The sequence below is a fragment of the Gorilla gorilla genome, chromosome 10 (assembly GCF_029281585.2).
Source record: "Gorilla gorilla gorilla isolate KB3781 chromosome 10, NHGRI_mGorGor1-v2.1_pri, whole genome shotgun sequence".
Classification (NCBI taxonomy): Eukaryota; Metazoa; Chordata; class Mammalia; order Primates; family Hominidae; genus Gorilla; species Gorilla gorilla.
This window is the reverse complement of record NC_073234.2, coordinates 63589019-63605019: the sequence shown is the minus strand read 5'-3', so window position 1 is coordinate 63605019 and position 16001 is coordinate 63589019.

The window sequence follows — 16001 nt, the reverse complement described above, 5'->3', positions numbered from 1 at the left end:
TTCTCAGAATGCTTCTGTGTAGTTTTTATGTGAAGATATTTCCTTTTCTACGATAGGCCTCCCAAGGTTTCAAATATCCACATGCAAATTCTAGAAAAAGACAGTTTCAAGACTGCTCTATCAAAAGATAGGTTCAACTCTGTGAGATGAATCCACACATCACAAAGAATTTTCTCAGAATGCTTCTGTGTAGTTTTTATGTGAAGATATCTCCTTTTCCACCATAGGGCTCAAAGCGCTCAAAACATCCATATGCAGATTCTACAAAAAGAGTGTTTCAAAACTGCTCAACCAAATGAAAGTTTCAATTCTGGAAGATGAATGCACACATCACAAAGAAGTTTCTCGGAATGCTTCAGTGTAGTTTTTATGTGAAGATATTTCCTTTTCCACCTTAGGCCTCAAAGGGATGCAAATTTCCACTTGCAGATTCTACAAAAAGAGTGTTTGACAACTGCACAATCAAAAGAAAGGTTCAACTCCGTGAGACGAAGGTACACAAAACAAACAAGTTTCTGAGGATGCTTCTGTGTAGTTTTTATGATGTAAAGATATTTCCTTTTCCACAATAAGCCTTAAAGCGCTTCAAATATCTGCTTGCATTTTCTACAAAAAGAGTGTTTCAAAACTGCTCAGACAAATGAAAGGTTCAACTCTCTGAGATGAATGCGCACATCAGAAATAACTTTCTCAGAATGCTTCTGTGTAGTTTTTATGGAAAGATATTTCCTTTTGCAGCAGCGGCCACAAAGGGCTCCAAATAAGCACATGCAGATACTACAAAAAGAGAGTTTCAAAACTGCTCTATCAAAAGATAGGTTCAACTCTGTGAGCTGAATGCACAAATCACAAAGAAGTTTCTCAGAATGCTTCTGTGTAGTTTTTATGTGAAGATATTTCCTTTTCCATCATAAGATTCAAAGCTATCCTAATATCCACTTGCAGATTCTACAAAAAGAGAGTTTCAAAACTGCTCTATGAAAAGACAGATTCAACTCTGCGAGTTGAATGCACACAGCACAAAGAAGTTTCTCGGAATGCTTCAGTGTAGTTTTTATGTGAAGATATTTCCCTTTCCACCACAGGCCTCAAAGTGCTCCAAATACCCACTTACAGATTCTACAAAAAGAGTTTTTCAAAACTGCTCAATCAAAACAAAGTTTCAACTCTGTGAGATGAATGTGCACATCTCAAAGAAGTTTCTCAGAATGCTTCTCTGTAGTTTTTATGTGAAGATTTTTCCTTTTCAATCATAGGCCTCAAAGCGCTCCAAATATCCACTTGCAGATTCTATAAAAAGAGAGTTTCAAAACTGCTGAATCGAAAGAAAGGTTCAAATCTATGAGATGCATGCACACATCACAAGGTATTTCTCAGAATGCTTCTGTGATGTTTTTCTGTGAAGATATTTCCTTTTTCTCCATTGGCCTCTAAGCTCACAAAATATCCACTTGCATATTCTTCAAAAAGAGTGTTTCCCAACTACTCAATCAAAGGAAAGTTTCAAATCTGTGAGATGAATGCACACATCAAAAAGAAGTTTCTCAGAATGTTTCTGTGTAGTTTTTATATGAAAATATTTCCTTTTCCACCATAGGCCGCAAAGGGCTCCAAATATCCACTTGCAGATACTACAAAAGGAGAGTTTCACAACTGCTCTATCAAAAGATAGGTTGAACACTGTGAGTTGAATGCACACATCACAAAGGTGTTTCTCAGAATGCCTCTGTGTAGTTTTCATGAGAGGATATTTCCTTTCCCACCATAGCCCACAAAGAGCTCCAAATACCCACTTGCAGATTCAACATAAAGAGAGTTTCGAAACTGCTGTGTCAAAAGACAGGTTCGTCTTTGTGAGTTGAATGCACACATCACAAAGAAGTTTCTCAGAATGATTCTGTGTAGCTTTTATGTGAAGATATTTCGTTTTCTATGATAGGCCTCCTATGCTTCCAAATATCCACATGCAAATTCTAGAAAAAGACAGTTTCAAGACTGCTCTATCAAAAGATAGGTTCAACTCTGTGAGATGAATCCACACATCACAAAGAATTTTCTCAGAATGCTTCTGTGTAGTTTTTATGTGAAGATATCTCCTTTTCCACCATAAAGCTCAAAGCGCTCCAAACATCCATTTGCAGATTCTACAAAAAGAGTGTTTCAAAACTGCTCAACCAAATGAAAGTTTCAATTCTGGAAGATGAATGCACACATCACAAAGAAGTTTCTCGGAATGCTTCAGTGTAGTTTTTATGTGAAGATATTTCCTTTTCCACCTTAGGCCTCAAAGGGATGCAAATTTCCACTTGCAGATTCTACAAAAAGTGTGTTTGACAACTGCACAATCAAAAGAAAGGTTCAACTCCGTGAGACGAATGTACACAAACCAAACAAGTTTCTGAGAATGCTTCTCTGTATTTTTTATGATGTAAAGATATTTCCTTTTCCACAATAAGCCTTAAAGCGCTTCAAATATCTGCTTGCATTTCCTACAAAAAGAGTGTTTCAACACTGCTCAGACAAATGAAAGGTTCAACTCTGTGAGATGAATGCACACATCAGAAAGAACTTTCTCAGAATGTTTCTGTGTAGTTTTTATGGGAAGATATTTCCTTTTCTGGCAGCGGCCACAAAGGGCTCCAAATAAGCACATGCAGATATACAAAAAGAGAGTTTCAAAACTGCTCTATCAAAAGATAGGTTCAACTCTGTGAGCTGAATGCACAAATCACAAAGAAGTTTCTCAGAATGCTTCTGTGTAGTTTTTATGTGAAGATATTTCCCTTTCCACCATAAGCCTCAAAGTGATCCAAGTATCCACTTGCATATTCTACAAAAAGTGTGTTTCAAAACTACTCAATCAAAAGATAGTTTCAGCTCTGTGAGATGAATGCTCACATCACAAAGAAGTTTCCCAGAATACTTCTATGTAGTTTTCATGTGAAGTTATTTCATTTTCCACAATAGGCCTCCAGGTGCTCCTAATATACACTTACAGATTCCACAAAAAGAGTATTGTGACGCTTGCATTCTTCTCACAGAGTTGAATTTTCTTTTGATTGAGCAGTCTGGAAACACTCTTTTTGTACATTCTGCAAAGAGATATTTCTGAACCACTTGAGGCCTATGATGAAAAATAAATATCTTCATATAAAACTAGACAAAAGCATTCTGAGAAACTTCTTTGTGATGTGTGATGTGTCCCTTCGTCTCACAGAGTTGAACCCTTCTTTTCATTGAGCTCTATGTAAACAGTCTTTTTGCAGAAACTGTAGAGGGATATCTGTGAGCCCTTGATGTCGTATGGCGAAAAAGGAAATATCTTCACATATAAACTAGACATACGAATTCTGCGAATCTACTTTGTGATAAGTCCATTCATCTCACAGTGTTGAACCTTTCTTTTGATTGAGCAGTTTGGAAAGAGTCCTTTTGAAGAATCTGGAGACGGACATTTGTGAGTCCTTGAAGGCCTATGGTGAAGTAGGAAATATCTCTACATAAAAGCTAGACAGAAGCATTCCGATAAACTTCTTTGTGACACCTGCATTCATCTCACAGAGTTGAACCTTTCTATTGATTGAGCAGTTTGGAAACAATCTTTTTGTAGAATCAGCAAAGGTATATTTCCGAGCTGTTTAAGGCCAATGGTGAAAATGAATAATCTTCACATAAAAACTAGTCAGAAGCATTCTGAGAAACGTTTTGTGATTTGTCCATTCATCTCACAGAGTTGAATCTTTCTTTTGATTGAGCCGTTTGGACACAATATTTTCTTAGAATCTGCAGAGGGATATTTGTGAGCCCTTTATGGTCCATGGTGAAACAGGAAATATCTTCACATAAAAACTAGACAGAAGCTTTCTGAGAAACATCTTTGTGACGTGTGCTTTCATCTCACTGAGTTGAATCTCTCTTTTGTTTGAGTAGTTAGGAAACAGGCCTTTTGTAGTGTCTGCAAATGGATATTTGGAGCGCTTTGAGGCCTAGGGTGAAAAAGGAAATATCTTCACATGAAAACTAGACTGAAGAATTCTGAGAAACTTCTTTGTGATGTGTGCATTCATCTCACAGAGTTGAACCTTCTTTTCATTGAGTAGTTTGGAAAGAATCCTTTTGTAGAATCTGCAAAGGGATATTTCTGAGCCTTTTGTGGCCTACGGTGAAATAGGAAATATCTTCACACAAAAACTAGACAAAAGTTTCTGAGAAACTACTTTGTGACGTAGGCTTTCATCTCACAGAGTTGAAATTTTCCTTTGGTTGAGCAGTTTGGAAACACTCTTTTTGTAGAATCTGCAAATGGACATTTGGAGTGCTTTGAGGCCTATGGTGAAAAAGGAAATATCTTCACGTAAAAACTAGACAGAAGCATTCTGAGAAACTTCTTTGTGTTGTGTGTATTCATCTCACAGAGTTGAACTTTTCTTTTGATGGAGAAGTTTGGAAACAGTCTTTTTCAAGTATCTGTGGGGGGATATTAGTGACCAGTTTATGGCCTATGGTAAAAAAGAAAATATCTTCACAAAAAAACTAGAAAGAAGCATTCTGAGAAACTTCTTTGTGATGTGTGTATTCATCATGCAAAGTTGAACTTTCTTTTGATTGAGCAGTTTGGAAACACTCATTTGGTAGAATCTGCAAATTGACATTTGGAGTGCGTTGAGGACTATGGTGAAAAAGGAAATATCTTCACATAAAAACAAGACAGAAGCATTCTGTGAAACTTCTTTGTGATGTATGCTTTCGTCTCACAGAGTTGAACCTTTCTTTTGATTGAGCAGTTTGGAAACAGTGTTTTTGTACAATCTACAAAGGGATATTTCTGAACCATTTGAGGCCTATGGTGAAAAAGAAAGATCTTCACATAAAAACTAGACAGAAGCATTCTGAGAAACTTCGTTGTAATGTGTGCATTCATCTCATAAAGTTGAACACTTCTTTTCATTGAACAGTTTGCAGATTTTTTTGTAGAATCTGTAAAGGGATAATTTTGAGCCCTTTATGGCCTATGGTGAAATAGGAAGTGCCTTCACATAAAAAACTAGACAGCATCATTCTGAGAAACTTCTTTGTGATGTGTGCTTTCATCTCACAGAGCTGAACCACTCTTTTGTTTGAACAGTATCAAAATAGTCTTATTCTAGAATATTCAAAGGGAAATTTGGAGTGCTTTTTGGCCTATAGTGAAAAAGGAAATATCTTCACGTTAAAAGTAGACAGAAGAATTCTGAATTCTGAGAAACTTCTTTGTGATGCGTGCATTTGTCTCATAGAGTTGAACCTTCCTTTTGATTGAACAGTTTGGAAACGTCCTTTTGAAGAATCTGCAAAGTGATATTTTTGAGCCATTGAGGCCTATGGTGAAATAGAAAATATCTTCAAATAAAAACTAGACAGAAGCCTTCTGTGAAACTACTTTGTGATGTGTGCTTTCATCTCACAGAGTTGAACCTTTCTTTTGATTGAGCAGTTTCAAAACAGTGTTTTGTACAATCTGCAAACAGTTATTTCAGAGCCTTTTGAGGCCTATGCTGAAAAAGAAATATCTTCACATAAAAACAAGACTGCATCATTCTCAGAAACTTCTTTGTGATGTGTCCATTCATCTCACAGAGTTGAACTTTTCTTTTAATTGAGCAGTTTGGAAACAGTCTTTTCATAGAATCTGCAGAGGTATACTTGTCAGACCTTCATGGCCTAAGGTGAAATAGGAAATATCTTCACATAAAAACTATGCAGAAGCCTTCTGAGAAACTTCTTTGTGATGTATGCTTTCATGTCATGGAGTTGAAAGATTCTTTTGATTGAGCAGTTTGGAAACAGTCTTTTTTGTAGAACATGAAAATGGATATTTGGAGTGCCTTGTGGCCTATTCTGGAAAAGGAAATATCTTCACATAAAGACTAGACAGAAGCATTCTGAGAAATTTCTTTGTGATGTGTGCATTCATCTCACAGAGTTGAACCTTTCTGTTGATGGAGCAGTTTGAAAATAGTATTTTGTAGTGTCTGCAGAGAGATGTTTGTGAGCCGTTTAAGGCCTTTGGTGAAAAAGGAAATGTCTTCACATCAAAAGTCAACAGAAGCATTTTGAGAAACTTCTTTGTGTTGTGTTCATTCATCTCACAGTGTTAAAAATTTCCTTTGATTGAGCAGTTTGCAAGCACTCTTTCTGTAGAATCTGCAAATGGATATTTAGAGCACTTCGAGGCCTACGTTTGTTAGGAAATGAAATATCTTCATATAAAAACTAAACAGAAGCTTTCTGAGAAACTTTTTGTGATATGTGCATTCACCTCACAGAGTTGAAACTTTCCTTTTATTGAGCAGTTTGGGAACAGTCTTTTTGTAGAATCTGCAAATGGATATTTGGAGCACTTTGGGGCCTATGTTGAAAAAGGAAATATCTTCACTTAAAAACTAGACAGAAGCATTCTGAGAAACTTCTTTGTGATGTGTGCATTCATCTCACCGAGCTGAACCTTTCTTTTGATTGAATAGTTTGGAAAGAGTCCTTTTGTAGAATCGGCAAAGGGATATTTGTGAGCCCTTTGAGACCCACTGTGAAATATGAAATATCTTCACAGAAAAACTAGACAGAAGCTTTCTCAGAAGTTGCTTTGTGATTGGTTTATTCATCTCACAGAGTTCAACCTTTCTTTTGATTGAGCAGTTTTGAAACAGTCTTTTTGTATAATCTGCAAAAGGATATTTGGAGTGCTTTGAGAACTATGGTGTTAAAGTAAATATCTTCACATAAAAACAAGAACGAATCTTTCTGGGAAACTTCTTTGTGATGTGTGCTTTCATCTTACAGAGTTGAACCTTTGTTTTCATTGAGCAGTTTAGAAATGAAGAGAAGAGTTACCCTTTCACACCTGTGGGTTTTTCTCATTGGGTAGAATGAGAGACTTGGAAAAGAAAAAGACACAGAGACAAAGTATAGAGAAAGAAGTAAGGGGGCCCAGGGGAATAGCATTCAGCATATGGAGGATACCACTGGCATCTAAGTTCCCTTAGTATTTATTGATCATTCTTGGGTGTTTCTCAGAGAGAGCAATGTGGCAGGTTCTTAGGATAATAATGGAGAGAACGTCAGCAGATAAACATGTGAACAAAGGTCTCTCCATCATAGACAATATAAAGATTTAATTGCTGTGCTTTAGATATGCATACACCTAAACATCTCAGTGCCTTACAGATCAGTATTGCTGCCCACACGTCCCACCTCAAGCCCTAAGGTGGTTTTCCCCTATCTCAGTAGATGGAACATACAATCGGGTTTTATACCGAGAGATTCCATTGCCCAAGGAAGGTCAGGAGACAGATGACTTCCTCTTGTCTCAACTGCAAAGAGGCATTCCTTCCTCTTATAGTAATCCTTCTCAGCACAGACCCTGTAGGGGTGTTGGGCTGGGGGACGGTCAGGTCTTTCCCTTCCTATGAGGCCATATTTCAGACTATCACATGGAGAGAAACCTTGGACAATACCTGGCTTTCTTAAGCAAAGGTCCCTGTGGCCTTCCAGTGTTTGTGTCCCTGAATAGTTGAGATTAGGGAGTGGTGATGACTCTTAAAGAGGATGCTGCCTTCAAGCATCTGTTAAACAAAGCACATCTTGTACAGCCCTTGATCAATTTAACCCTGAATTGCCACAGCACTCATTTCAGGGAGCACATGGTTTTCGGGGTAAGGTTACAGATTAACAGCATCTCGAGGCAGAATAATCTTTCTTAGTACAGAACAAAATGTAGTCTCCTATGTCTACTTATTTCTACATAGACACAGTAACAATCTGGTCTCTCTTTCATTTCCCAACAGGAAACAGACATTTGTAGAATCTGCAGAGGGATATTCCTGAGTGGTTTGAGTCCTGTTATGAAAAAGAAATATCTTCACATAAAAACTAGACAGAAGCATTCTGAGAAACTTCTTTGTGATGTGTGCATTCATTTCACAGAGTTTAGCCTTTCTTTTGAGTCAGCAGTTTGGAAACGGTCTTTTTCTAATATCTGCAAAGGGATATTAGTGAGCGGTTTGAGGCCTATGGTGAAATAGGAAATATCTCCACATTAAAACTAGACAGAAACTTTTTTAAAAACTTCTTTGGGAAGTTTGCATTCGTCTCACAGAGTTGACCATTTCTTTTCATTGAGCAGTTTGGAAACAGTCTTTTTGTACAATCTGCAAAGGGATATTTCTGAGCGGTTTAAGGCCTATGGTGAATAAGGAAATTTCTTCACTTAAAAACTAGGCAGAAGCATTCTAATAAACTTCTTTGTGAAGTGTGCATATTTCATAGAGATGAATGAGTCTTTTGACTGAGCAGTTTAGAAACAGACTTTTGGTAGAATCTGCAAAGGGATACTTGTGAGCCCTTTGAGGCCTAGGGTGAAATAGGAAATATCTTCACATAAAAACTAGACAGAAGATTACTGAGAAACTTCTTTGTGATATGTGTTTTCTCCTAACGGAGATGAACCACTCTTTTGATTGAGCAGTTTGGAAAAAGTCTTTTTGTAGAAACTGCAAATGAGTATTTGGAGCTTTTTGAGGCCTATGGTGAAAAAGGAAATATCTTCACAGAAAAACTAGACAGAAGCATTCTGAGAAACTTCTTTGTGATGTGTGCATTCACCTCACAAAGTTGAAATTTTTGTAATTGAGCAGTTCGGAAACAGTCTTTTTGTTTAATCTTCCCTAGGATATTTGTGAGCCCATTAAGACCTATGGTGAAAAAGGAAATATCTTCCCATAAAAACTAGATAGAAGCTTTCTGAGAAACTTCTTTCTGATGTGTGCATTCATATCACAGAGTTGCACCTTTCTTTTGATTGAGCAGTTTGGAAACAGTCTTTTTGTAGAATCTGCAAATAGATATATGAGTGCTTTGAGGCCTATGGTGAAAAAGGAAACATCTTCACATAAAAACTAGACATAAGCTTTCTGAGGAACTTCTTTGTGATGTGTGCTTTCATCTCACAGAGTTGAACCTGTCTTTTGATTGAGAGGTTTGGAAACAGTCTTTTTGTAGAATCTGCAAAGGGTTATTTGTGAGCCCTTTGAGGGTTATGGTGAAAAAGGAAATATCTTCACATAAAAACTAGACAGAAGCTTTCTTAGAAACTTCTTTGTGATGTGTGCTTTCATTTCACAGAGTTGAAACTTTCTTTTGATGGAGCAGTTTGTAAACAGTCTTTTTGTATAATCTGCAAATGGATATATGGAGCCATTTGTGCCCTATGGTGAAATAGAAAATATCTTCAAATAAAAACTAGACAGAAAGTTTCTGAGAAACCTATTTTTGATGTGTGCATTCATCTGACAGAGTGGAACCTTTCTTTTGATTGAACAGTTTGGAAACAGTCTTTTTGTAGAATCTGCATAGAGAAACTCGTGAGTGCTTTGTGGCCTATGTTGAAAAAGGAAATATCTTCACATAAAAACTAAATAGAAGCATTTCGAGAAACTTCTTTGTTATGTGTGCATTCATCTCACAGAAATGAACCTTTCTTTTGATTGAGCAGTTTTGAAACAGTATTCTTGACGAATCTGCAAAGGGATATTTGTGAGCCCATTGAGACCTAATGTGAAATAGGAATTACATTTACATAAAAACTAGATAGAAGCGTTCTGAGAAACTTTTTCGTGATGTGTGCTTTCATCTAACAGAGTTGCACCTGTCTTTTGATTGTGCTGATTGGAAACAGTCTTTTCATAGAATCTCCAAATGGATATTTGGAGCTTTCTGAGACCTATGGTGAAAAAGGAAATATCTTCACATAAAAACTAGACAAAAGCTTTCTGAGAAACTTCTTTGTGATGTGTGTTTTCATCTCACAGAGTTGAACCTTTCTTTTGATTGAGCAGTTTGGAAACAGTCTTTTTGTAGTGTCTGCAAATGGATATGCGGAGCGCTTTGCAGCCTACAGTGAAAAAAGAAATATCTTCACATAAAAATTAGACATAAGCATTCTGAGAAACTCCTTTGTGATGTTGGCATTCATCTCACAGGTTTTAACCTTTCTTTTGATGGAGCAGTTTGGAAACAGTCTTTTTGTAATATCTGCAAAAGGATATTTGTGAGTGGTTTCAGTCCTATGGTGAAAAAGGAAATATCTTCACATAAAAACTAGACAGCAACATTCTGAGAAACTTCTTTGTGATGTGTGCTTTCATTTCAAAGAGTTGAAACTTTCTTTGATTGAGCAGTTTGGAAAGAGTCCTTTTGTAGAATCTGCAAAGAGATATTTGTGAGCCCTTTATGGCCTATGGTGTAATAAGAAATATCTTCCACAAAAACTACACAGAAATTTCTGAGAAACTACTTTGTGATGTAGACTTTCATTTCACAGTGTTGAACCTTTCTTTTGATTGAGTAGTTTGGAAACAGTCTTTTTGTAGAATCTGTAAATGGATATTTGGAGTGCATGGTGGCCTATGGTGAAAAAGGAAATATCTTCACATAAAAACTAGACAGAAACATTCTAAGAAACTTCTTTGTAATACCTGCATTCCTCTCACAGAGTTGAACCTTTCTTTTGAGTGAGCAGTTTGGAAACAATCTTTTTGTACCAATCTGCAAAGGGATATTTCTGAACCGTTTGAGGCCTATGGTGAAATAGGAAAAGTCTTCACATAAAAACTAGACAGAATCATTCTGAGTTACTTTTTGGTGATGTGTGCTTTCATCTCACAGAGCTGAACCAGTCTTTTGTTTGAACAGTATGCAAATAGTCTTTTTCTAGAATTTGCAAATGGATATTTGGAGCACTTTGTGGCCTATAGTGAAAAAGGAAATATCTTCACGTAAAAACTAGACAGAGGAATTCTGAGAAACTTCTTTGTGATGCCTGCAATCATCTCACAGAGTTGAATGTTTCTTTTGATTGATCAGTTTGGAAACCGTCCTTGTGTAGAATCTGCAAAGGGATATTTGTGAGCCAATTGAGGCCAATGGTGAAATAGAAAATATCTTCACATAACAACTAGATAGAAGCTTTCTGAGAAACTTCTTTGTGCTGTGTGCTTTCATCTCACAGAGTTGAGACTTTCTTTTGATTGAGCAGTTTTGAAACAGTCTTCTGTACAATCTGCAAAGGGATATTTCTGAGCCTTTTGAGGCCTACAGTGAAAAAGAATTATCCTCACATAAAAACTAGACCAAAGCTTTCTTAGAAACTTCTTATGTGATGTGTCCATTCATCTCACAGAGTTGAACTTTCTTTTGATTGGGCAGTTTGGAAACAGTCTTTTCATAGAATCTGCAGAGGGATATTTGTCAGCCCTTTATGGCTTAAGATGAAATAGGAAATATCTTCACATAAAAACAATACAGAAGCCTTCTGAGAAACTTCTTTGTGATGTATACCTTCATGTCATGGAGTTGAAACATTCTTTTGATTGAGCAGTTTGGAAACAATCTTTTTGCAGAATATGAAAATGGATATTTGGAGTGCTTTGTGGCTTATGGTGAAAAAGGAAATATCTTCACATAAAGACTAGACAGAAGCATTCTGAGAAACTTCTTTGTGATGTGTGCATTCATCTCACAGAGTTGAACCTTTCTTTTGATGGAGCAGTTTGCAAACCGTCCTTTTGTAGAATATTGAATGTGATATTTGTGAGCCCTTTGAGGCCTATGGTGAAATAGGAAATATCTTCACATAACAGCTAGACAGAATCTTTCTGAGAAACTTCTTTTTGATGTGTGCATTCATCTCACAGAGTTGAACCTTTCCTTTTATTGAGTAGTTTGGAAACAGTCTTTTCGTAGAATCTGCAAAGGGATAGTTCTGAGCCCTTTATCCCCTACAGTGAAATAGGAATTATCTTCGCTTAGAAACTAGACAGAAGCTTTCTGAGAAACTTCTTTGGGATGCCTGCTATCATCTCACAGACTTGAACCTTTCTCTTGATTGATCAGTTTGGAAACAGTCTTTTTGAAGTATCTGCTAATGGATATTTGGAGCACTTTGAGGCCAATGGTGACAAAGGAAATATCTTCATAGAAAAACTGGACAGAACCATTCTGAATAACTTCTTCAGGATGCATGCATTCATCTCACAGAGTTGAAACTTTCTTTTGATTGAAGAGTTTGGAAACGATCCTTTTGTAGAATGTGCATAAGGATATTTTTGAGCCTATTGAGACCTATGGTGAAACAGGAAATATCTTCACGTAAAAACTAGACAGAAGCTTTCTGAGAAACTTCTTTGTGATGTGTGCATTCATCTGACAGAGCTGAACCTTTTTTTTTTTTTTTGATTGCACAGTTTGGATGCAGTCTTTTGGTAGAATCTGCAAATGGATATTTGGAATGTTTTAGGGCCTATGGTGAAACAGGAAATAACATAAAAACTAGGCAGAAGCTTTCTGAGAAACTTCTTTGTGATGTGTGCATTCAGCTCACAGAGCTGAACCTTTCTTTTGATTGAGCAGTTTGGATACCATCCTTTTGTGGTATCTGCAGTGGGATATTTGTGACCGGTTTAAGGACTATGGTGAAAAAGGAAATATCTTCACACAGAAACTAGACAGATGCATTCTGAGAAACTTCTTTGTGATGTCTGCATTCATCTCACCGAGCTGAACCTTTCTTTTGATTGAGCAGTTTGGAAAGAGTCCTTTTGTAGAATCTGCAAAGGGATATTTTTGAGCCCATTGAGGCCTGCAGTGAAATAGGAAATATCTTCAGAAAACTAGACAGAAGCTTTTTGGGAAATTTCTTTGTGATGTGTGCATGCATGTCACAGAGTTCCACCTTTCTTTTGATTGAGCAGTTTGTAACAGTCTTTCTGTATAATCTGCAAAAGGATATTTGGAGAACTTTGAGGACTATGGTGTTAAAGTAAATATCTTCACGTAACAACTAGAAAGAATCTTTCTCAGAAACTTCTTTGTGATGTATGCTTTCATCTCACACAGTTGAATCTTTCTTTTCATTGAGCTGTTTGGAAATGAAGGGGTGGGTTGCCCCTCCACACCTGTGCGTGTTTCTCATTAAGTGGAATGTGAGACTTGGAAAAGAAATAAACACAAAGTGTAGAGAAATAAATTAGGTTGCCCAGTGGACCAGCGTTCAGCATATGGAGGATCCTGCCAGCCTCTGAGTTCCCTTAGTATTTATTGATCATTCTTGTGTGTTTCTCAGAGAGGGAAATGTGTCAGTGTCTTAGGATAATAGTGGAGGGAAGGTCAATAGATAAACACGTGAACAAAGGTCTCTCCATCATAGACAAGGTAAAGAGTTAAGTGCTGTGCTTTAGATACACATACACATAAACATCTCAATGCCTTACAGATCAGTATTGCAGCCAACATGTCTCACCTCAAGTCCGAAGGTGACACAGCACACATTTAACCCTGAGTTGACACAGCACAAGTTTCAGGGAGCACAAGGTTTTGGGGGGGGGGGGTAAGATTACAGATTAACAGCATCTCAAGGCAGAAGAAATTTTCTTAGTACAGCACAAAATGGAATCCCCTATGTCTACTTCTTTCTACACAGACACAGTAACAATCTGATCTCTCTTTCATTTCCCAACAGGAAACAGTCATTTTGTAGAATCTGCAGAGGGATATTCCTGAGTGGTTTGAGGCCTGTTGTGAAAAATATCTTCACATAAAAACTACACAGAAGCATGCTGAGAAACTACTTTGTGATGTGTGCATTCACTTCACACAGTTGAGCCTTTCTTTTGATTGAGCAGTTTGGAAACAGTCTTTATGTAGAATCTGTAAAGGGATATTTGTGAACCCATTGAGGTCTATGGTGAAATAGGAAACAACTTCACATAAAAACTAGACAGAAGCTTTCTGAGAAACATTTTTGTGATGTGTGCATTCACCTCACAGATTTGAAACTTTCTTTTGATTGAGCAGTTTGTAAACAGTGTTTTCGTAGAATCTGCAAAGGGATATATGCAATGAATTGAAGTCTTTGGTGAAAAAAGAAATATGTTCACATAAAAACTAGACAGAAACTTTCTGAGAAACTTCTTTTTGATGTTTGCATTCATCTGACAGAGTTGAACGTTTCTTTTGATTGATCAGTTTGGAAACAGTCTTTTTGTACAATCTGCAAAGGGGCATTTCTGAGCTGTTTGAGGCCATTGGTGAAAAAGAAATATCTTCAGATAAGTACTAGACAGAAGCACTCTGAGAAACTTTCTTTCTTGGGATGTGTGCATTCATCTCACAGAGTTGAACCTTTCTTTTGATTGAGCAGTTTGGATTCACTCTTTTTGTAGTATCCACAATGAGATATTTTTGAGCCCGTTGAGGCCTATGGTGAAATAGGAAATATCTTCATGTAAAAACCAGACAGAAGCCTTTTGAGAAATCTTTGTGATGTGTGCTTTCATCTCACAGATTTGAACCTTTCTTTTGATTGAGCAGTTTGGAACCCCTCTTTTTGTATAATCTGCACAGGGATATTTGTGAGTCCATTAAGGCCTATGGTGAAACAGGAAATATATTCACATACAAACTAGACAGAAGGTTTCTGAGAAACTTCTTTGTGATGTGTGCATTCATCTCACCGAGTTGAACCTGTCTTTTGATTGAGCAGTTTGGAAACAATCTTTTAGTAGAATCTGCAGAGGGTTATTTTTGAGCGTTTTGAGGCCTATGGTGAAAAAGGAAATATCTTTACATAAAAACTAGACAGAAGCATTCTGAGAAACTTCTTTGGATGTATACATTCATCTCACAGAGCTGAACCTTTCATTTGATTGAGCCATTTGTAAACAGTCTTTTTATACAATCTACAAATGGATATTTGCAGAGATTTGAGGCCTATTGTGAAAAGGATATATCTTCACATAAAAACCAGACAGAAACTGTCTGAGGAACTTATTTTTGATGTGTGCATTTATCTGACAGTGTTGAAACTTTCCTTTGATTGAGTAGTTTGGAAACAGCCTTTTTGGGAATCTGCACAGGGATATTCATGAGAGGTCTGTGACCTGTGGTGAAAAAGGAAATATCTTCATGTAAAAACTAGACAGAAGTATTCAGAGAAACTACTTTGTGATGTGTGCATTCATCTTACAGAGATGAAACTTTCTTTTGATTGAGCAGTTTGGAAAATGTCTTTTTGTAGAATCTGCAAATGGATATTTGGGGCATTTTGAGACCCATGGTGAAAAAGGAAATATCTTCACATAAAAACTAGACAGAAGCTTTCTGAGGAACTTATTTGTGATGTTTGCATTCATCTCACAGAGTTGAACATTTCTTTTCATTAAGCATTTTTGAAACAGTCTTTTTCTACAATCTGCAAAGGGATATTTCAGAGTGGTTGAAGGCCTATGGTGAAAAAGGAAATATCTTCATATAAAAACTAGACAGAAGCATTCTGAGAAACTTCTTCATCATGTGTGCCTTCATCTCACAGAGTTCAATCTGTATTTTGATTGAGCAGTTTAGGAACAGCTTTATGTAGAATCTGCAAAGGGATATTTGTGAGACCTCTGAGACCTATGGTGAAATAGGAAGTATCCTCACATAAAAATTAGACAGAAGCTTTCTGAGAGACTTCTTTGTGATGTGTGCTTTCTTCTCACAGAGTTGAACTTTTTTTTTTTTTAATTAAACAGTTTGGAAACTCTCTTTTTGCAGGATCTGCAAAAGGATATTTGGAGTGCTTTGAGGCCTTTTGTGAAAAAGGACTTAACATGAAAACTATACAGAAGGTTTCTGAGAAACTTTGTGATGTGTGCATTCGTCTAACAGACTTGAACCTTTTTTTGGATTGAGCAGTCTGGAAACACTCTTTTGGTATAATCGGCCCAGGGATATTTTTGAGCCTATGGAGGCCTATGGTGAAAAAGGAAATATCTTCACATAAAAACTATACAGAAGCTTTCTGAGAAACTTCTTTCTTATGTGTGCATTCATCTCACCAAGTTGAACTTTTCTTTTGATTCAGCAGTTTGGAAACAGTGTTTTCATAGATTCTGCAAAGACATATTTGTGAACGGTTTGCGGCCTAT